Raw genomic sequence first — 24578 nt, forward strand, 5'->3', positions numbered from 1 at the left:
TGTGATGAAAGGATGGACCATTTAGAGACTGCTGTATCCAGGGATCCGTCCCATAATCAGCTTCTAAACGCTGACACCATTGCATACACTAGCAAGATTTTGCTGAAAGGACCCAAATATAGCTGTCTCTTGTGAGACGATGCCGGGGCCTAGCAAACACAGGAGTGGATGTTCACAGTCAGCTATTGGATGTATCACAGGGCTCCCAATGGAGAAGACAGAGAAAGTACCCAAGGAGCTAAAGGGATCTGCAACCCTATTGTTGGAACAACATGATGTACTAACCAGATCCCTGGAGCTCTTGTCTCTAGCTGCATATGTATCGAAAGATGGCCTAGTCGGCCATCAATGGAAAGAGAGGCCCATTGGACTTGCAAACTTTATATGCCCCAATATAGGGGAATGCCAGGGCCAAAAGAATGGGAATGGGTGGGTAGGGAAGTGGGGGGCGCTATGGGGGACTTTTGGGATAGCATTGGAAATGTAATTGAGGAAAATATGTAATAAAAATATTAAAAATAAAAAAAATAATCCTCTATAAGCAACTAATGGCATAATGGTATCACTATGGTTTTCCTTATTGTAGTATTTTATTTTAATGGAAAATTAGCAATGAAGTAAGGATAATCCAGTGTCTGATAATGATAATGCCATTATGATAATTCCATTACCTGTTTGAGCCATTAGATTAATGTGATTTATGTGTTTTGAGTTTTATTTTTTTCAGTGTACTGCTACATGTAAGTGAATCAGGACAAAGCAGTAATGTTAGAAATTATTATTACTATTTTCTTCTTGGAAAAAATAAAAGCTATTAAATATTTGTTTACTGTTATAAATTGACCACAAAAAATAACAATTACCTGACCAAAAGAAATGTTAATTATCTGTTAACTATGTTAATTTCAGATGAAATTTTGAACTATGTAATTAATATATTATTAAGTTGTTCTTAGTTAAGGTATCATACCACCTGAAGATAAAAGTTCATGAAAGTTGCTTTTACCAGATAGCATACATAGCAATGAGTTTGTATTTATTAATAGTTTATCATGAAATTCCAGTATCATATTGTATTTTTTGAATATAAAAGCTGTTTTATTTCATTCATATGTATATATAATAGTTTCATTTTAAAATCTACTTACTTCAAAATACACACAGGAATTCTAGAATTTTGGACATGGTCTTTGTTCTCACAAGTCACTTCTATTGAGTGCTAGAAAATACTCAACGTTTAGAAAACATTTTAAGATTTTATCTGTTTTCTATATGTATGGTTCTCTGTCTTGGTGTCCACAGAGGGCAAAAGAAGGCAGATAATTCTCTAGAAAATTATTCTCTGGTGTTTCATAATTTTGTAAAATGCCCAAAGCAATTACTGGGAACTGAGCTTGGGTCAGGTCCCTTGAAGGATTAGCAAGTGCTTTCTCCCAGTGTGCTATTGCTACAGATACCAAAATAGTTAGGAAACAGTATTTTAAAACAAACGTGTCAAACCTTTCTAATAAAACACACAGAGATATTATTAAACTAATAATAAAATCTAAACTCTCTTATGACATAACATTCTGGGGAAGATAAATCCATTAAATTACTGTATTTTTTGCTGCTGCTTATAGGTTTTAATTTGTAAGTAATCAGTTCATCAAACTAGTGCCAGCTCACATGATATGAATTATGAATTAAAGTCTTCGATTCGTCTTCAAACATTTTGATCAAGTCAATATTCATTCTTGACGAATGCAGACAGAACAAAATTTTCTTTCTATTTTTCGTTATAAGCCCTTCTTTATAAATGATGAAAGTGTGCTTAAAAAACTGCATGCAATTTTGACCTCAAAAATTACAAACCGTTAACTTTAAGAACTGTGTTGAATAACCCCTTTGAAAATGCTCAAAATTCCTGGGCATCATCCAGAGAAGCAATTAAAAAATGGCATATGTGGCAGTGGGGGAATAAAGGGGCCCATAAAGTTATGCTGCTAAAACCTTTGCCATAGGGAAAAGAGGCATTAGCTGCATTTAATAACCTTCCATATCCTTACTACAATCACCTTAGAAAGTCTTTCTCTTAAACACACGATAACTGAAATGCTCCATTTTCATTATAGCTCATTTGTATTGATTTAACACTGCATTACCTTTGAGGGTTTTGATACACTGTATTGAATTCATAGAATTATAGAAATTAGAATTGTAAAAGGCCAATTGGCTCATCTTGCTCAACTCATTGGTGAAAGATTATTTGGTGCAGCATATTATTCAGTGTTTAGTCAAATTTTACATTAGTTAAGCAGTAGTACTTTGGGGAAATGATGTCAAGGATAAGAAAGCTTGGGGCATGTATTTTTCATCACTATTATATTTAAAAGATGTTTAACCAAATCGATACCACAGGAATTTTTGTAATGTGGGTAGATTGTCCTCAATATTTGAGTAGTTTTCCATAAGGCTACTTACAGCAAAAATAAGACCTAAATAACTGAGAAATATGCAGTTTAAAATGGTGCTTATTTTCAAAGAGGAAAGGTAATGCAATTCTTTTAACAAAATAAAGTATTACCAATATATTGTTTGAAAAACAACAAACAATAACCCTTTTAGTGCTTTTTTTTTGTGGTTTTTGGAGACAGGGTTTCTCTGTGTAGCCCTGGCTGTCCTGGCACTCACTTTGTAGACCAGGCTGGCTTCGAACTCAGAAATCCGCCTGCCTCTGCCTCCCAAGTGCTGGGATTAAAGGCGTGCGCCACTACGCCCGTGCTTTCTTTTATTAAAAGAATTGAATTATCTTTCCTCTTTCAAAACTAATTTCATTCTAAATTTTTGGAAGTCTATGATTGCTGCTGTATCAGTATGTGTGTGTGTGTGTTTCTTTATAATCATATATGCTATATAAGACTATACATGATTATATACTAAAAACCATATGCTTCTGCACACACATATACATGCACATATACATCATAAAATCTTCTAAAGACACCGAAGCAATTATTACAAGTTGATTTTTTCCACTAATGACATATTTATGGTATTTCATCACAGTAAGTTGAATGAATTCCCCAACCTCTCATAAAGTCAGTGTATCTTGAAATTTTGAAAGAAACTATTGTCAGTTTCCTACATTTAGAATTGAAATGAAAGTGGAAAAATGAAAATCTTTTTCAAATTCAGCTGTTATTCATCTTCCAGAAATATACACTGTCTTCTGTCATTGACTCAACATGATAATTAAAGTCTCCTCTGACAGATATTCAATATTTTCATAAAGAATTTTTTACATAAGTACTTTTTTAACTTTTATTTTTAAAGTGCCTCAAATAAATGCCTGTAAATGTATTTAACCCATTTATTTCTATATGCTCTCTGAAGAAATGAAATGTTTTATTATGAAATTATTATTATTGTTTCAACATTTTATTACCCCTTGCATGATTAGATTATTATGATTGTTTACAATGGTATGAGTTTGGAGAGTCTTTCCTAATACCTCCCTCATATATGTATTTCTATAGTAGCTATAATGTAATCTTGATGGAGCTTAGCAATGAATTTTAACATACTTCCTTTCCTACCAAGTTAATTTTTACTCATTTTTTATTTGCTGTGCCATCCTCTCCAGTATCATGTCTGATACTAATTCATGTTTGGCTTTTACTCATCTTCTTCATCTCTTGTACATCTTTGCTTTTTCAAATATTCTGTCTCAAAAATTTTCTTTTCAGCATCATTTTTCCTTTCTGTTCTTGTTGCGATCAGATGTGCTTTCTTGCTGTGCAATTCATTTTTCTAAAGCAACCTTGAAGAAATATAGGAAAAATGTCATCTTACATTGGTCCAAATTGTTTTCACTATGTCCCAGATTTCTTTTACATTATATTTAATTACCAGCAGTTGCCCTCTCGCTCTGCCTGGCTATTTAGTCTTTTAAAATTCCCAAGTGTGTTTGTGTTAAGAAAAGTTGTATTTTGATAAACTCGATGTAAATAGATCTTTATTTTATATCATAAAAGTATCAAAATATGAAGGAGTAGATGATAATCTATAGAGGAAATTCTAAATACATTCTCTCTGTGATTTAATAGTTTTAAGAGTAGAAAATGAGAATTCAAAAATATAATCCAATAAATGAAAAGAAAAACAAGCAAAACAACCTTGAAAAACTTGCTAACAAGTAAAAATGTATAATTCACAATTACGACTACCTGAGCTCATCCATTTTCGTTAGATAAGCCATTAACTCATAATTCAGCACCCATACTATGAGAATTCCTGTGCTAGGTAGTAGTAAAAGAGTTTTATTCTTTACCTTAAATGTTAAGCAACTGGGACAGATAACACTTTGACTGAGATATTCAATGTTTTCATGCAATGAAGAATTCTCTGCTTTCTTGCAATTTATACAAAAAGCATAATAAATGAATAAATAATTAACAAGAGTATTACTGAAATCCAGCAGCATAACAGAGACAACATCATATAAGCAGATTGAGACAAATCAGAAGAGTGTCATTCAGATGATGAGCACTATCACATGGTACATAGATGGGTCTGGGTCTGGGTTGTAAGTTCACATCTATAATCCCAGCATGACCAGACAGTCAGGAGTTGAACACCAGTATGAACTACTGAATTAAGACACTTGCTCACAAAAACAAAACAAAAAGAGAGACAAGGAGAGGAAAGAAAGAATATGAGACTATACATCCAAAAAATTTCATATAAGAATTCACACAATAGTAACAGGGAGATTAAAAAAGACAGGAGCCTAGCCTGGCTGCTCTCCCAGAGACCCAACAAGCAGCAGAGTCAGATGCAGATACTTAACACCCAACCAGTGGACAGAAGCACGGGACTCATGTGTTGAATTCGGGAAAGACTAAAAAAAAAAAACAGAGAAGAGCAACACCATAGGAAGACAAGTAGTCTCAACTAACCTGGACCCCTAAGATCTCTCAGACATTGAGTCACCACCATGTAGCATACACTAGTTGGTATGAGGCCCCTGAAACATATATAGCAGAGGACTGCTTGGTCTGACCTCAGTGAGAGAAGACACACCTAACTCTTGGAAGACTTGATGCTACAGGAAGAAAGGAGGTCTGGTGGACTAGGGACATCCTCTTGGAGATGGGGGAAGAAGAATGGGATGAGGAACTGTTGGAGGGACGGCATGCCAGGATAAAGACTGGAACATAAAAAAAAAAACATTACTACTACTACGTATTATTATTATTATCATTATCATTATTATTTTATAAAAGAAAGATTAAGAAATACCTTCTAAAATGCTAAATGTTGTGCCTAAGTCTGAGTTGTTTTATTATTTGATAATGTTATTGTTGTTTACAGTAATGATGCTATATCAAAAATGATATTTTACACATAGAAATCTTAGTCATTTAAACAGGGCAAAATTTCTTCTATCACTCGTGTCCAATACCTTGAACTATTAATTGATAAAATACAGCTTAATAAGTAAAAAGACTTGAAACTTAAAGGGTTGCCACATTCTTTTGTGCATGGAACACTTCACAGCAATGAAGTAAAAATCCAAAAAGGCAATTATACACAGTCTCATTAATCATTTTAAAATCAATAATTAAAGAATTAGTGGCCATGAAGTTGAGAGACAACAAGGTGGAGTGAGTGTAAAGTTTGTTATAAAAAAAAAAGGAAGGAGGAAAATAATGTAATTTTACTTAAATTTTGAAAAATAAAAATATGAAAAAGAATCATTTTAATAATGGTTTAAACTGACTGAAAGTGGCTAGTGAAACTGAATGGAAACTTTATTGGGTCCCAATAAAGTATGGTGAGAAACAGTGACTAAGAAAATGATCATAGTAAAGATATAGAAATAGAAAGATATAGATAGATAGGTAGAAAGATAGATCGATCGATTGATTGATCGATCGATAGATAGATATATAGTTAGATACATACATACATACATAGGTACATAGGTACATAGATACATAAACAGAAAGACAGACAGACAGATGACATGGAATCAGAGACAGAAAGAGAGAGCACAATAGAAACTGCTACTGGGAAACAAAGTTACATCTTTATAGATAAAAGCTTTTTACTTTTTGGACTGTAAAAATAACCTAACATCTTTTAAAATTAATAATTTTAATATATGGAAATTTTCTTTGCAGAAGGGAAATGTATGCCCTGATTTTACTAAAATAGTGGATGATCAAAGAGTTCCTGCTACTGTTTCTTGATATCTCAGCATAAGTCATATGTCAAAAGGGTATTATTTACTTGTCAAAATTTGATCCCATACTTCAAAGTTGTAGTTCCTACAAGAATACCCACTGGGTAAAGTCATACAAACCACATACATCCCAGGAAAGCCTCACCAACCACACATAAAAAATTCTAGTTCAAATTCATAGTATTGCAGGTGTTGAGAAGTCCTGGCTAAAAGCACTTAGGAAAGGTTCCTATAATCTGTGCTAAATTAAACAATATTAAATTAAATAGTGGCATGGGGAGAGCATAGTCTGGGGTTCAGAGAGAAAAATAGAACTCCTGAAAACACCCTTAGTGTTTGCAAAAGGGTTGGGGTGGTGGAAGCAGCACCAAGGAGAAGCAGAATTGCTGGAGTAATTGGAGGGTGTTTAATGTCACACTGTGCTTGGGACAATTACTCTATCATGAAGAGAGAAAGATTAGCTAGGTAAAACTATGGAAAGCTTTTACTCCTAGGTAAGCAGGCATTAAAGAATGCAAGGCTAGAAGCAAGGGAAGGTCTTTAAACCTTTTTAATGGGTCCTATTTTTTATGCTGAAATCTTAGTAGTGAAAACTTATTTGAATCTACAGTTGCAATGTGAAGAAAATGAAGGGATTTTAGGAAGAATTATATGGAAAGAAGATGCAAAGGCAAATCACTCTTCCCCCAAATGAGCACTTTACCACTGTAGGTTAGAAAAGGTGGAAAGCTATTTTGATGGTCTGAACTTTGGAGACTCTGCTCAGAAAACAGAATTCTGCATCTCAGAGGTTGAATCTTAATAAAAAAGCAACACACATAATGTGTAATGTACATGACATTACAGAACGTTACAGGAGTAACTGGTCCTCACTCTAAGATGGGAAGGGTCCATGTAAGGAATCAAAGGAAGTTGCTAAGGATAAAAGAGTAGATGATATCCTCACATTCATTGTATATCCATCTGATATTATGTCTTTGGTTCATTTGCTCAGATTTGTTAATAATTTCTGACACTTGTTAACTGATAGCTGTTCCTCAATGTAGCAAACAGAAATTAGTGGTGGCCTACAGAATTAAAGAAACTGCATCCCTTTGCCCCTCCAAACAGGTTTCCTCCTCCTTTGACAAGAAATGAAAGCAGCAATACTTGAAGATGTTGCAGAGAGATTTCCTGGAAATACTTCGTGTATTCTCTCATTTGTATACGTATGCCATCAGTTTGAAGGAGGACTGGTGTCTTAGGGTGTAACTGCTGTGAACAGACACCATAACCAAGGCAAATCTTATAAAGACCATTTATTTGGGGCTGGTTTACAGGTTCAGAGGTTCAGTCCATTATCATCATGGCATAATGTAGGCAGGCATGAGACAGGCAGAGCTGAGAGTTCTAAGTCTTCATCTGAAGGCTGCTAGTGGAAGATTGACTTCTGGGCAACTAGGGTGAGGATATTAGCCCATACCCACTATGACACACCTACTCCAACCAGGTCACATCTACTGCAACAAGGCCACACCTCCAAATAGTACCACTCCCTGGTCCAAGCATAGACAAACCATCGCAAGTGACATGAGTGAGAGTTCTAGGTGTGTTGTGCAGAGATTCAGGCATATATGTTATTGGTTAAATTCTTTGTTTTTGTTTTGTTTTGTTTTGTTGTTTGTTTGTTTGTTTTAAATTAAATTTCATGTCATGTCAAAGACAGTTATCACCAAGGATGGCAGTAAATTTTTCACCAGTTGAGTTACATAATTAGACTCTCTCTTGCTCTCTCTCTGTCTCTGTCTCTCTCTGTATGTGTGTATATGAGTGAAAGACAGAGAGAGAGAGAGAGAGAGAGAGAGAGAGAGAGAGAGAGAGAGAGAGAGAGAGAGAGAGAGAGAAACAAGGAAACAAAATGAAAAGGGGTTCCATTAATTTTCTAGATATCTCTGCTTTCCCATTCCTGCTCCCTAATTCTCATCCTTCTAATCACATAAGATACAATCTAGTTAGAGCTGGACACCCTTTACACCTGCATCTTGTTGTACTGCAATCCTTCTTATTATTTTCTATTCTGGAAAGAACTACATGCCGCTGAATTCCTTTCTCTGTTCTCCTTGCATTTCAGTTAACTTCTCTAATGCAACCAGCTAAGCACAAAGACAATATTGCCAGTGCAAGTTTAATGATGCAGCCAGAGGTCTAAATGCTTGAAGTGGGCATTATGTCATCAGAATTGTGAGCTTCCCCTTTTATAGTTCTTTTACTCTTTCTCATCACTTTTGTTATTGTTTTCTGGTTGTATATCCATCACATGAACTCAAATTTCCTTTACAAAAGCAAGGGAAAATATTACCAATCCAGCTTGAATACTTATTCACAACTCTGAACATAAAAAATATACAAGGTTTCTATGTCTAATCTTATTAATTGTTTACTTCATTGCTCTTAGAATTGTTCAAATATTTTAAAATGCTAAAGTTCTGATAAATATCTAGCTGAAAAAAATGCTGCTGGATTATTTAAAGATTTGAAATGTGTATTTATGATTATCAAAGTGCAAAATTCTCATTAGAGGTTAGATGCAAAGCACTGCTCCAAGAAGCAGAATATCCTAAGCAACCCACATTATCAGCCATCTGTGCATGTGAATAGCCACGAATCGGAAGCTTTCTTCTTCCCATCTACCCAAGAGTCAGTGACAAAAGACTGCTGAGCAGTACAACATCCTGTGTTAAAGAATTGCATTCATTTTTCTAGTTTTACAAGCAGAAATTAATGCACTCTCAGTGGATTAGAAACACATCATTCATTTTCCTGTGCTTTTTGGTGACTAGAAATGTGAAATTAATTGGTTTGCATACTCTTTCCAAAGGTTAAAGCGAAGAATCCTGGCCTTCTCCAGCATGCAGAAACCCTGCAGCATACCATGGTTTATAGCAGCAGTTTATACGTTTATATATACTTGTAATTATAGTCTGTGCTTGAATTTTTACATGACCTTTTATCCACTCTTTCTCTTTTTTCAGTTATAAGAAAATGAACCACAAGCTTCAATACTGACCCTCAAGTTTCAATTTAATTTTATCCACAAAGACATTCTCTACACTGTCTCTTACACAAATCTACCAAGGTTAATAATTGAGTATATATAGAAGTATATAATATATGCTATATTACCCATACAAGATATATATATATAACTATTATTATCTATTATATATATAAATGTAAACACACATGCACACACACTATGTATAGTTTTAAAATTCCTATATTCATAGAGGAATAAAATTGAATTTTAATAAATACTATAATTGCTGATTTTCTAATTAATATGTGTCATTTTGTGGCTAATGAGCTGGCTCAGAGTTTAAGAGCACGTGCTGCGAATCTTGTGGAGGTCCTGGGTTAGTTTAAATATACCAAATAAATTATCAAAACACATTGTGACCCCAATTTCAAGGCTTTTGATGCTCTCTTCTGGATTCTATGGGGAATAGTTACTCATTTGGTGTATACATATATGTACCTACAAATCAGTCATGCATGTAAAATGGAAATATATTTTTGAAGCATGTTTTTACACATAATCATCTGTTAACAAGCATCATCTTGTAGTGTTTTAATGTCCTATGACTTTTACATAGTCATTATTTATCACAGAGTTCTTAAGGCTTTCTAGCACTTGTTAGTTAACCAGAGCTCCCAGGAACTAAACAACCAACTAAAGAGTACTCATGGAGGGACCAATGGCTCCAATCACATATGTAGCAGAAGATGACCATATCAGGCCTCGATGGGAGGAAAGTCCCTTGATCCTCTGAAAATTTGATGCCACAGTGTACAGAAATGCCAGGGAGGTGATGTGGGAATAAATGGAGGGGGAGGTGGGATGGGATAGGGGGTTTTGGAGGGGAAACCGAGAAAGGGGATAACATTTGAAATGTAAATAAATAAAATATCCAATAAGAAAGAATTGTGTCTATATATAATGAAACTCTATAGGGGAACACTATTTTTTCCATTTGGAGGTGGATTCTGGGTTAGGAATGGTCCATGTGACTACTTCCCTTCTCAGTGCTACAATCCCATCTGTCTTAGATCAGTACAGGCCCTGTCCACATTGTTACAATCTTAGTGATTCCAGCTGCGTGTCGGTACTGCTGAGCTTCGAAGACCTTGATTCCTTGGTATCCTCCATCTCCACTGGGTCTTCCAGTCTTTTTACCACTTCTTCCACATGGTTCCCTGTGCTCTGAGGGGAGGGATTTGATCCCATTTAGGACTGAATGTTCCAAGATTTTTCAATAATTGTGCAGTGTTCCATTGTGAGTCTTTGGTTTCTGTTAGTATCTACTGCAAGAGAAAGCTTCTCTGATGATGCATGAGCAAGATTGTTTGTATCTGCAAAGAATAATGATTTTAGGATTCACTTGGCTGCTATGTTCCTTTAGCAGAGCTGTTGCACTGTATTTACCTATTGTTCCTTAGTTCATCTAGTCTCAGTTTTATGGCAGGGTTGAGCAGGAGTTCAATTTCATGGTATGAACCCGAAATCTAATCAGAGAGTGGATTGTTACTCCTAGAACTTGGGCCACTATTTCACCAAAATAACTTGGAAAATACAACAACAACAAAAAAGAAAAACAAAATAACTTGCAGACAGGTCATCATTTTATATCACAGGGTTTGTAGCTAGCTACCTTTGTGTTCAGCTTTTTCCATTGGTGGCATGTAGAGTGATAACTAAATTAGTCAGTAGGGGTACAGAGTGTTCATAGGCACCAACTATACTTTTCCATATTCAATGAGTGGTGTAGGTGTTGTCTCCAGTAATAGCGCTTTGTCACCAGTTTGTGAAGAACAATAGATAGCATTAAAAATATTGTGGGTTCTCTGAGAGTTTCCATTGTATCTTTATGGCCAGTAACTAAATTAGATCTAACCTGTTACAAGAATCTGGGCTCCATTTGGTGTCAGGGGTTATTTAGTTGTAACTGTGATCCCTCACTGTTCAGTGATTCCATTTATAATTCTTTCACATATGCATATATTTTAAGAAGATTGATTGTACTATATGAAATTTCCATATAACCCTTCCAATTGCGTTTAGTTTTAGCTGTCACTCCCTGAATGCCCTCTCTAACCCCCTTCTTCCTTACTCTTCCACATTAATATATAACCTTCTATTCTATCTCCCCTGTGGGGAAAGTGGACCCTGTCACCAGACAGAAACTGGGAAGGTTGAATGGGTTCAGAAACCCACATATTCTCAATTCTGAGACCAGTAGGCTCTTGACATGGTTCCTGTCCTGGAGCACATGACCACAATACCCAACATGAAGTTAATGACAATTAGTTAAGTAACAGAGTTCTCCATTCCAATGACGTATCCAGATGGGCCGGCATGGGTGTTTTAGGCAATAACCTTCCTTTCCTGGACATTCCTTCCTGCTAATGGTATTTAATCTCTGGTCTACCCTGAATAAGTTGTATGCACTCATTTTTCACCATCAATAAGCAATTTGGATAAACAAGCACTTGATGGGAGAGCCAACCAAGGACCACTGTAGAGGGAAGCCATCATTATACAGAGCCAGGCAGCCTAAGTCTCCTACAGAAAGCCCCTCCATGCTCCTGGACACTTTCATATTTAAGCTTCTGTTTCACTTGGGCTGGGCCCCCATCTTAGACTGTGTCCCCCGATCATGAGCAGTGCATTAGTACTTCCAGCCAACCTGACACCAGATGGCAAAATAGGGTGAAATGTATCCTTGTACCCTGTATTTCATCTGACTGAGCAAGCAGAGGTCACTGACCTCAGCCATGAAAGGAATATGGAAGCATATTCCCCATCTTAGGAAGATTCATACCCCCAATCCAAACCTTTTTATATATATATAAAGGCTTACTAATTTATTATATGTAAGTACACCGTAGCTGTCTTAAGAAGCACCAGAAGAAGGAATCAGATCTCATTATGGGTGGTTGTGAGCCACAATGTGGTTGCTGGAAATTGAACTCAGGACCTTCGGAAGAGCAATCAGTACTCTTAACTTCTGAGCCATCTCACCAGCCCCCCAATCCAAATCTCTTATTCTAAGCTTAACCTCTGATTTTATATATTGTAGCCTGCTTATTGAAAACTTAAGATATTCTCACAATAAAAGGACTTCTGGTAGAATCACCATTCCTGGCCTCAAGCTGTACTACAGAGCAATTGTGATTAAAATAAAAAACAAAAACAAAAAAAAGAAAAAAAAACTGCAAAATATTGGTACAGTGACAGGCAGGGAGATCAATGGAATATAATCAAGACTCAGAAATGAACCCATACACATTTGGTCACTTGATCTTTAACAAAGGAGCTAAATTGGTCCAGTGGAAAAAAGATAGCATTCTCAACAAATGGTCACTGCTCAACTTGTGGTTAGCATGTAGAAGAATGCAAATTGATCCATTCTTAACTCCTTCTACAAAGCACAAGTTCAAGTTGATCAAGGACCTCCACATAAAGCCAGATACAGTGAAAAATAATAGAAAAGAAAGTGGGGAAGAGCATTGAAAATATTGGCAAAGGGGAAAAGTTCCTGAGCAGAACACCAATGTCCTTTACTGTAAGATAAAGAATTAACAAATGGGACCTCATAAAATTTCAAAGCTTCTGTAAGGCAATAGACGTGGTCAATAAGACAAAATAGCCACGAACAGATTGGGAAAGTATCTTTACCAATCCTATATCAGATACGTGACTAATATCCAATATATACAAAGAACTCAAGAAACTGGACTTCAGAAAATCAAATAACCCTATTAAAAATGGGGTACAAAGGTAAACAAAGAATTCTCAACTAAGGAATAACAAATGGCTGAGAAGCACCTGAAAAAATGTTCAACATCCTTAGTCATCAGGGAAATGCAAATCAGAACAACCCTGAGATACCACCTCACACCAGTCAGAGTCAGTAAGATGAAAAACTCAGGTGACAGCAGATGCTGGTGAGGATGTGGAGAAAGACGAACACTCCTCCATTGCTGGTGGGATTGCAAGCTGGTACAACCATTCTGGAAATCAGTTCGGTGGTTCCTTAGAAAATTGGACATAAAACTACGTGAGGATCCAGCAATACCACTTCTGGGCATATTCCCCAAAGATGTCCCAATTTGTAATAAGGACTGTTCATTGCAGCCTTATTTATAATAGCCAGAAGCTGAAAAGAACTCAGATGTCCCTCTACAGAGAAATGGATACAGAAAATATGACACATTTACACAATGGAGTACTACTCAGCAATTAAAAACAATGAATTTATGAAATTTTTAGACAAATGGATAAATATGGAGGATATCATCCTGAGTGAGGTAACCCAATCACAAAATAACTCACTTGATATGCACTCACTGATAAGTGGATATTAGCCTAGAATATCTGAAAACCCAAGGTACAATTCACAAACCGTTTGAATTTCAAGAAAAAGGAAGATCAAAGTGTATAAACTTCAATCCTTCTTAGAAGGGGGAACAAAAATACCCATTGAAAGAGTTACAGAGACACAGTGTGGAGTAGAAACTGAGGGAATGACCATCCAGAAACTGCACAAACTGGGGATCCAGCCCATATACAATCACCATACGCAGACACTATTGTGGATGCCAACAAGTGCTTGCTTACAGGAGCCTGAAATGGCTATCTCCTGAGAGGTTCTACCAGTGCCTGACAAATACAGAATTGGATGCTCACAGTCATCCATTGGACTGAGCACAGGTTCCCCCAATGAAGGAGCTAGAGAAAGTACCCAAGGAGCTGAAGGAGTTTGCAGCCCCTTAGGAGGAACAACAATATAAAATAAGCAGTACCCCAGAGCTCCCAGAAACTAAATCACCAACCATAGAGAACACAAGGTGGAAATCATGGCTCCAGCTGCATATGTTGCAGAGGTTGGCCTAGTGGGTCATCAATGGGAGGAAAGGCCTTTGGTCCTGTGAAGGCTCTGTGCCTCAGAGTAGGGGAATGCCAAGGCAGGGAAGCAGGCCTGTGTGGGTTGATGAGCAGGGGAGGAGAGAGGGGATAGGGGGTTTATCAGTGGTGAAACTGGGAATGGGGATAACATGTCAAATGTAAATAAAGAAACTATCTAATAAAAAGAAAAAAAAAACCTAAGAGCTACCAGTCACATATAAGTGAATACATATCCTATTTGTACTTTTGGGTCTAGGTTACCTCAGGATTACTTTATTCTATCTCTTCATTTACCTACTATTTTGATGATTTAGTTTTTTCACAACTGAATAATACTCTATTGTGCAAGTGTATCAGATTTTCTGTATTGATTCATCCACTGATAGATACCTAGGATGTTTCATATTTCTGGCTACTATTCATAGAGCAGCACTGAACAATGTTGAGCAAGTGTCTCTATGGTAGTATGAAACATCCTTTGCATATATGCCCAAGAGTGATATAACCAGGTTATTATGTAGATTAATTCTCATCCTCTTAAGAAACTGCCACAGAGATTTCTATAATGCCCCTATATATTTGCACACCCACTATCAATCATGATTGTTCATGACGTTTTATATTCTTACCAACATGAACTGTCATTTGTTTTATTGATCTTGGTCATTCTGATTGGTTAAAGATGAAACTCAAAGTAACTTTGGCCTTTCCCTGATGATTAAGGTTGCTGAATCTGTTTTTTACAAGTCAGCCATTTCAGGTTCTTCTTCCTAGAGTTTTCTTACAATTTATTATTTACGTGCAAATATACAAAATTAGTCCTACAGATTAGGATCACGATCAATATTTTCACTTCTTTTAATTTCATTGTACTTATAAACCTTTCCAAGTGTTTCTATACTCTTACATAGTCTATTATTTGAAATCACTTTTCAAACTAATAGTGAAAAACAACAGATTATAAGTGTTTGTAGAAATATAGAAATATGTAATGTGATGGTTTATATATGCTTGGCCTGAACTTTAAGGATGAGTGGCCTTGTAGAAATGGGTGTGGCCTTGTAGTAGGTATGTGGCTATGGCCATGAATTTTAAGACCCTACTCTAGCTGCCTGGAAGACAGTTTTCTCCTGGTTGCCTTTGGAACAAGATGCCAAACTCTCCTCTCCTTCTGCACCATGCCTGCCTGGACACTACCATGTTCCTGACTTGATGATAATGGACTGAATCTCGAACCTGTAAGCCAGCCCCAGTTAGATGTTATTGTATCTCTTCACAGAAGTAAACCCCTAACTAAGACATGTAATGAGTCAGTACCTATTTATTTAAATGTATATGTAGGCAGGTATATATGGTTACTTAGATATGTAGAGATCTATGTAGAGAAAAATACACATGTCTTTTACTTTGGTATTCATAATACTTTGCCACAAATTTTACTTAGATTGGGCATCTTAATAATTTAACATACTTAAGCAGATTCTAAATATTTAAAAATAAACTATGGGTACTAACTGTAAATATAATTATAATTTTCAATAATGAGATAGAACAGTGCCAAATGAGGAAGTCATGCAAAGATCAATGTGTTATATACCTGTATGCAAATGATGTAATAATTCCATCAAATTTACCAATTAAGATTTGCTGTAAATCATAAGACTTTTTGTTTGCGTATGATATAATTTTTCTAACTAAATATCTAAATATATAAATATGTTCAGAATTTCAATAGAACTACACACACATATTATATATATTTACTAAATTAACTGACTAACCTCCTCATGTAAGTAAATAAATATGAGTTAAACTGATTGCAAACTCTCATAGTGTAGTGTGATTGAAGACAAGAAGTAAAACCTGTACAGCTGATGAAAAAATATTCAACAAACTCAGAGAAGTTTGGTTTTTATTTGGTTTGCATTTCATTTTATAAATTCTAAACATATCACAGAAAGTCATGACAGTATTCAATCACACAAGAAATATGGTTGTGAACTGAAAAACAATAAAAAGTATTGGTTTAGTTTTTTTGCTGTCAGAAAATAAACGTAAATTTAATTTTTAAAAATTAAAGAAATGATTTATGTGATAAAAAAAATCAGTAAGGGAAAAGGGTCACTGTGATTTTGTCTTTAAAGTTATAGTCTGAGCTCACAAAGATATTCACTCTGCTACTGTCTGAATCGATGGCCCATTAAGAAGCTTTTAAGGAGAAATCAATGAATTTAACTACTGTCTACACTGAAAATGGGTAGGCCACTTCCACATGCACTCACAGTTGTTTTTTTTAATAACACTTATGTTTACATGTTTCTTCCCTACTGTGCTACTTATTATATGTTAGCCAAACCAAATGATTCCACTGTTTCTGCATTGGGTTTGGCTTTTGATTATTTCAATTTTTAAATTTTTGTGAATACTTTTCTATTGACCAGAATTAGACTGAAAATGTGTTACTTTATTCACAATTCAAATCATAAAGTACCTTCCCTGGCCATATATTTGCTGGCATAAATCTTTCCTTATGGAAATATACAGAAAACATAATAGAGCCATTATAAATATATTAAGACTTGTTAAATAAAAATTTGTGAATTAAAACTATCCAAGCCTTCTAAAAACAAATTTTGTCTCAATTTAAAAAAATTGAGTGATGTTTCAATAGTTTCTAAAATAACATAAGTGAAATATTTAGCATTTATAATTGATATATTTAACAATAAGTACTAACAGGGTGCTATTACTTATGAGAAGTAATGCATTACTTGGTTTTGATGTAAAACAAGTTAAAGAAGGCACTCATATTAATGATTCAATTATAGGGTCCTGGAGAGTGTTTCTGTTATTAAGAGTGTGTACTGCACTTGTGAAAGACTAACATTCAATTTCTAGCACTGAAACCAAATCAGTCACCACCTCCTGTTAGTTCAGGTTGAGGCAATCTTGGTCTTCTGACCTCTCTATGCACCTATACGCACATGGGCACAAACCCATACAAACAAAAAAAGGTACAAAGTACTTAAAAGCAAACTTAAATCATAAAGGCACAAGAAGTTCTATCTAAACACATTATATATGTTATTATAACCTCTAAACATATGATTCCATTAAAACATTCCTAAAGTGTAATTAATAACTTAATAATTAAAACTTAAAGAAACTAGTCAATAGTCAGAATAAAGAGACAATATATTCTAATATTTCCATCTTAATAAAATATTCCACTTTGTTTCTTATGAAGAATTTATTAATGTCCTTCATAGTTTATACTAAAGTCACAAATACATGTTTTCATCATCATTAATTCTAAATCTTTTCACAGTTTTTCAATTGATGCGCTTTAGCATGCAGTTCTAGTCCATGCTTCTTCCAGTGTACCCTTCGTACTTTGGGCTATAGACAGTCTGCGTTAAGTAATCTACTTTTTGCCACTCTGAATTACTGATTTTGGACATGTCACATGGGTGACATTACACAGTTTGTGACCTTTTATTCCTGTCCACTTCATTTCATTTACTTAAAATATTCTTTAAAATTTAAAATTACACCTTTGTGACATATACCATACAAATTATTCTTTGTTTTAACTTGATTTTATGCCATTATAAATACTGCTGATATCTTATTGATTAATCCACTAAATTCTGTAAAATGACACCCAGTGCTCTGGACATGACATAGTTATTATACCCATGAACTCAGGAAATGTATAGTTACCCGAACCAGAACAAATCTGCCAAAAGAGATTCAGATAGGTGGTAGATGATCTCCAAGCACTGCCCCATATTTGGTAGCTATTGGAAGTCTAAAAATTTTGGGAGAGGAAGATCATTCTTTGTTAAGGATATGATCAATGGGAGGTTCTCTATGCTATAGTGGGTGGCCCCACATTTATGTCTAGACAGAATTTAATGGACTAAGTTCTGGTTTCCTTTAAGCCTATGAATCTACAGTTAGGGTTCTGCATAGGATACCAGCCAGCACATTAATCTCTGAGTCCTGAGGCCACACAACAGCCAGAAAACAACAGAGGAAGTAGAGCTATGAGTTGTGAGGGGGTTACATTTGTCTGAATTTGTGACAAGTAGGGGTCAAGTCTGAGTGAAGACAAGAACAAGAATTCTGTAGCTATTTATTCTACTTCATGGAACAACACCTGTGAAGTCCTATGTATTCAATGGGTAGTGATATAGCACTCTGCAATACAAAATACAATTACAGAAAATTTATGAAGTAAACCTGAAGAAACACACTTGATTTTTATGCTTGTGCATTTAAGTTAGAAACTTTAATTTTTATGTTTAAAGAACCCTTCACAGATTAATATTAGATGTTGAAAGTGACATTTTTGTGTAGAAACTTTGCCCATCCCATTGAGAAGCTTCCAAGCCCACTGCCTGTCTGGGGTCTGTGAATCTGCAGACTCAGTGGGCATCACTGGGCAAATCTTTTCTGATTGAATTCTCTCTCTCTCCTCCCCCTTAAACTACTATGAATTGTTTTGCTTCTTTCTTTAGGCCGGTAGATTTGAACATTTAATTAATTTGTATATAATGTTAAACAAACTCAAAGTCCTGAATTTGTAAAATGGAGATTAATTGTTATGGGGACAGTTAAACAGGAAATGCTGGATAAATATGACCATGTATCATTGTTTACATCTATGAAATTCTTGAAATTTTTATAAAAGTAAATATTTCAAAAGCTTGCTCTATATTGTAAGATTATGAAAAGGGTTGTAGAAACTTCTATTTTTTTTTTTGAAAAAAAAAAAGTTTTATTGGTGTGAGTCACTTTGCCTCATCGCTTTCTCTGATGATTATTTGACTCTGTATCATCAATTCCAAACAATACCTCGTGGATTATCCTTCCCTTCGTACTGGGTATCTGATGGTAGATGTGGCATTTCCTCCTTTCTCCAAACATACAGTAAGATCCACAGTAAGCACTCCCTGTGAACATGAAGCTTCTTATTCTGTTCTCAGATTCCAGCTCTTGTCATATAGTTCAAAGCTTCTTTCATTGGAAAAGTAGCTTGACTTATTTAGATTACACTCTAGATTAACACAGGTCCCAAGTTACTGTAGATGCACAGAAAGCAGAGAACTAACAATGGAGACTAAGTTTGAGCTGCATTCGCAATGTAAGACATCAAAACACAAGCCAGAAAATATACCAATTAGGCATCCTGACAATTCTGAGGTTAAAAAATGAAAATTCATAAACACTTGGAAAATATTATGCTTTATCACACAATTAACATGTAGTCATTTCTAACAGTGAGTTCTGACCCAAATCACAAGAATGAAACAACTCTATATCTTTCAGTTTCTATGAAAGTGCTGACTTATTAGCTCAGTAATTCTGTATTCCATTTAGGACAGCAACATATGTACCTTTCCACACATTGCAGCAAATAAAAGTTCAATATTCCTCTTCCACAGCATCATCACTTCCTTACAAAAATGTTTAATATATTCTTATCAAACACCAAGTTCCAACTGCATATTTTAGCTCTTTGTCATTGAATTTCCGCAATATTTATATGCACTGAACACACGATGTATCATCTGTGTTAATATATTTTGTTTCCTTTCTAAATTATCTATTGTAAAACCTCAACTGCAGAAAGAATCAAAAAATGATTTTCCCCCACTAAAATAATGTATAGACAGTTGAAACTGAGTTGTCAGAGATATAAAAGACATAGGAAGAGCTTAATGAAAGCCATGCTCACCTCTGGTGGTTTGGGAAACTGTACGCCTGCTAATGTAAGAGCAATGGATAGTGCCTAGGTGTGTTATAAGACATTTCTGAGCTTTTGTCTTTGCTCAGAGGAGAAAATAATCATAATGTCCCCAAAGAGCAATTGCAGTCTCTAAGCCACACATGAATCTACCACCCATCCGTGGGCATATTTCCAGTTCCAGGAATTTAAGTCCAGCTTCAGATCACTCAGTGGTTGACCACTGATTAACCTTCATGCACAAGTGATGCCTTACTGTAAACGAGCCTCAAAACAGAAGGTTGGCAGATTCTTGGCTTTTGTTTTTTGTTTGTTTGGCTGGCTAGTTTGTTTTTGTTTGTTTGTTTAATTAGTTATTGTTGATCAGTAAAACCAGTGAAATGTATGCTGAACTCTGTCACACACTTTTTTGTTTTAGATTTGCTAATAGCATCATTGTGATTATATTTTTTTCATATAATGATACTTAATATTTCATGTTGAGTCATCCTTGATTTCCTGGAATAGCTTCATCAAGTTGCTATAAATCAATCTTCTCAATTTCATCGGCTTTAATTTTCTAATTATTTGCCAATGTTTATGCTTATTAATTCATGTTGTGTGTTAATCTATAATTTTAAACAATTTTTTATAAATGCTGACCTGATATTCTGAGCTAATTTTTCTATTGCTGCCATTTTATCATAAGAGTGTAGCTTGCAAAATATTAATTATATCACCTTAGACATCTCATTGTAGAATATAACTAGGTCAATTAGTAACCATACTTCTGGTCATTTATATAGATTCTTTTGTGTAAAATTTGAGTTTTTTTTCTGACTTTGGTGAACTTATCATTTTAAAACTAAATTTTGAATCTGTGGATTTATATATTGATTATATAATAAAGATCTATTGGATCTACAATGATGTCTTTTTTTTTTAATTCACGTGGGTGATTTTAATAATTTGTGTCTTCAATTTCTTCTGTTTCTGTTTGGTGACTCTCACAAAGATTAAAAGAAATTTAATCCTATGTTTTAAACATAAAAATTTGATTTTAAAGTGTTTTCCTTTTTGTGTCATTGGTTTTATTCAAATTTAAATTATGATTTTGTTCTCTTTTTTGTCCATATAAGTGATTTTTTTAGGATCATGACCACAGTGACTTATCTTTTTAAATTTTTCTTATTTTTATAGAGACAAAAGTCACCATTTCACCCATTTTAAAACACTACCCAACTAGCATTCACTAATTCTTCCTATACTCACAGTGTTCAGATGGTGTCTCCACTGTGAATTCCAGAGCCTCTCAATCATTTGCTAAATAATCCTACAAATATCCAGATACCTGTTCCCTACATCTTGGTAAATATGATGCTACTTTCTATTTCTGTTCATTTGTATATTTTTGTACATTTCATAGTCTTTAGGTTTTTGTTTTTTTGTTTTTTTTTTTTTTGTTGTTGTTAACTTACTATATTTTCATGCTTTTTTTTTTTTTTTTTTGGTTTGGTTTGATGAATTTTTTCCTATATGTTATTTTTCTTTTTTTTTCCCATTCAGTTTTCATCATCATCATTTTTTTCTTTTTCTTTTTTTTTTTAACATTACAGATTTTATTCTCCTCCCAGTCCACCCTAGGACTGTTCCACATCACATACCTCCTTCCCTCTCCCCTGTCTCAACAAGGATATCCCTTCACCATGCCCTACCTCACCAGACCTCTAAACTTCCTAGTGCCTCCAGTCTCTTGAGGGTTAGGTGCATCTTCTCTGACTCAACTCAGACCTGTCAGTCCTCTGTGGTATATGTGTTGGGGGTCTCATATGAGCTGGTGTATGCTGCCTGGTTGGTGGTCCAGTGTCTGAGAGATCTCTCGGTTGAGATTAATTGAGACTTCTGGTCCCCCTCAGCTTCTTCCAGCTTTTCCCTAATTTACCCACAGGGATCAGCAGCTTCTGTCCATTGGTTGGGTGCAAATATCTGCGTCTGACTCTTTCAGATGTTTGTTGGGTCTTTCAGAGGGAAATCATGATAGGTCCATTTTTTTGTGAGTGCTCCATAGCCTCAGTAATAGTGTCAGGTCTTGGTGCCTACCCTTGAGTTCCTACATTGGGCCTGTCACTGGACATTCTTTCCTCAGGCTCTTCTCCATTTCTATCCTTGCAGTTCTTGCAAAGAGGAACAATTATGTCAGACTGTGGGATAGCAACCCCATCCTTCACTTGATCCCTGTCTTTCTGCTGGAGGTGGGAACTGTAAGTGCCCTCTCCCCACTGTAGGGTATTTCATCTGAGATCCTGCCCTTTGAGTCCTGAGAGTCTCTCACATACCAGTTCTTTGGTGCATTCTGGAGGGTCTCTTCAACTTCCTACCTCACTAGGTTGCCTGTTTTCATTCATTCTGCTGACCCTGGGGCTTCAGTCCTTTTCTCCCACCCAATAGCAGATCATGTTCCTTTCCCCTCCCAACCCCTCCCACCCTCCAACCTTGTGCTTTCTTCTCTCACCCAATTAGGACTGAGGCATTTACACTTGGGCCCTTCAGCTTGTTGACCTTTTAGAGTTCTGTGGACTGTGTCTTGGGTATTCTGTGTTTTTTTTTTTTTTTTTTTTTTTTCTGGCTAATATCCACTTACTAGTGAGTACATACCATGCATGTCCTATTGGTCTGAGTTACCTCACTCAGAATGATATTTTCTAGTTTCATCCCTTTACCTGCAAAACTCAGGATGTCTTCATTCATAATAGCTGAGTGGTGTTCCATTAGTTTCATCCCTTTACCTGCAAAACTCAGGATGTCTTCATTCATAATAGCTGAGTGGTGTTCCATTGTGTAAATGAACCACATTTTCTGTATCCATTTTTCTGTCTTGGGACACCTGTGTTGTTTCCAGTTTCTGGTTATCAGGAGTAAGTTCATTGTGAACACAGTGGAACACATGCCTCTGTGGCATGGTGGGGCGTCTTTTGGGTATATTTACAAGAGTGATATCGCTGAGTCTTCAGGTACATATATTTCCAATTTTCTGAGGAACCTCTAGATTGATTTCCAGAGTGGTCGTACCAGTTTGCAATCCCACCAGAAATGGAAGACAGTTTTTCTTTCTCTACTTTCCTGCCAACATGTGCTGTCACCTTAGCTTTTGATCTTAGACATTCTGATTGATATAAAGTGGAATCTCAGGGTTGTTTTGATTTGCATTTCTCTGATCACTAAGGACTTTGAACATTTCTTTAGGTGCTTCTCAGCCATTCGAGATTCCTCTGTTGTGAATTTTTGGTTTAGTTCTATACCCCACACTTAATTTGGGTTGGTTGGTTCTTTTACTGGTTAGCTTCTTGAGTTCTTTATATATTTTGGATATGGGATTAGTGAAGATTGTTTCTCAATGTGTAGATTGCTGATTTGTTTTGTTGACTATGTCCTTTTCTCATGAGTTCCCATTTATCATTTCTTGATCTTACAATGTGCATTAGCTATTCGAGTTCTGATTAGGAATTTTCCCCATGCCAATGAGTTCAAGTTTCCCACTTTCTCTTCTATTAGATTGAGTGTATCTGGTTTTATTTTGAGGTCCTTGATCCACTTGGACTTGAGCTTTTTTTTTTTTTTTTTTTGAATGTTTTTGACAGTTGTGTCAACCTCTTCTCTGTCATCTTCTACAACTGAGATTATCTCTACCTCTTATCATACATCTTTAAATATTGACCTCTTTCTTAGGTTTTACATTTCCAGGTTTGCCTCCATTTATATTTTCTTTATTGTTTCTACTTCCACTCTTAGGTCTTAGAGAGCTTTATGCAATTCCTTCACCTGTTTGATTATGTTTTCATGTACTTGTTTAAGGGATTTATTTGTTTCCTCTTTAATGGCTTCTGCCTATTAACCTGTGTTTTCCTATATTTCTTTCAGTTTATATCCTCTATAAAAGACTCTATTATGATCATGAGATAGGATTTTAAGTCAGTTTCTGTGGGTTTGTGTGTGTGTGCGCGCGCACGTGTGCGTGCGCGTGCGTGCGTGCGTGTGCGTGTGCGTGTGCGTGTGCGTGTGCGTGTGCGTGTGCGTGTGCGTGTGTGTGTGTGTTGTTGTATCCAGGGCTTGCTGTGGTGGATGAAATGGGTTCTGAAGATGCCCATACATATTGGCCTCTGTTGCTTATGGTCCTATGCTTGACTCTTACTATCTGTTTATCCCTGATGTTTGCTGGTCTGGGTGATACTATCTGGAGTCTAGCTAGCAGTCTGTCCCAGAAGAAAGGATGGGGCAGAAAGGGAGAGTATTCAGTGGGGTGATGGGTTCCTGAGTCCACTGAGCTCCCAGTGGCAGCTTTGGGACATCAGGACGGTTCTGACCAAATGTTTTGAGTACAGCAGATCTTCTGGGATCTCTCAGAATATACTGTCTTACAGGGAGCAGCCTAACTAGCAGTCTGTCATGGTTTGTTTAAACTTTCAAAAATCTATTTTATTCATTTAATTTCCAAATTTTGCCTCCATTCCTGATCCCCACTCCAAGAGTTCTTCACCAATGCCCCTTCCTCTTTGCCTGGAATATACTCACTGATAAGTGAATAGTAGATAAAAAATACAGAATACCCATGATACAACCCCAAGACCATAAAAAGTTTAACAAGAAGGACAGCCAAAGTGAGGATGTCCCAATTC

Source organism: Mus caroli, unplaced genomic scaffold (assembly GCF_978045245.1).
Source record: "Mus caroli unplaced genomic scaffold, Mus_caroli_1 scaffold_10, whole genome shotgun sequence".
Lineage (NCBI taxonomy): Eukaryota > Metazoa > Chordata > Mammalia > Rodentia > Muridae > Mus > Mus caroli.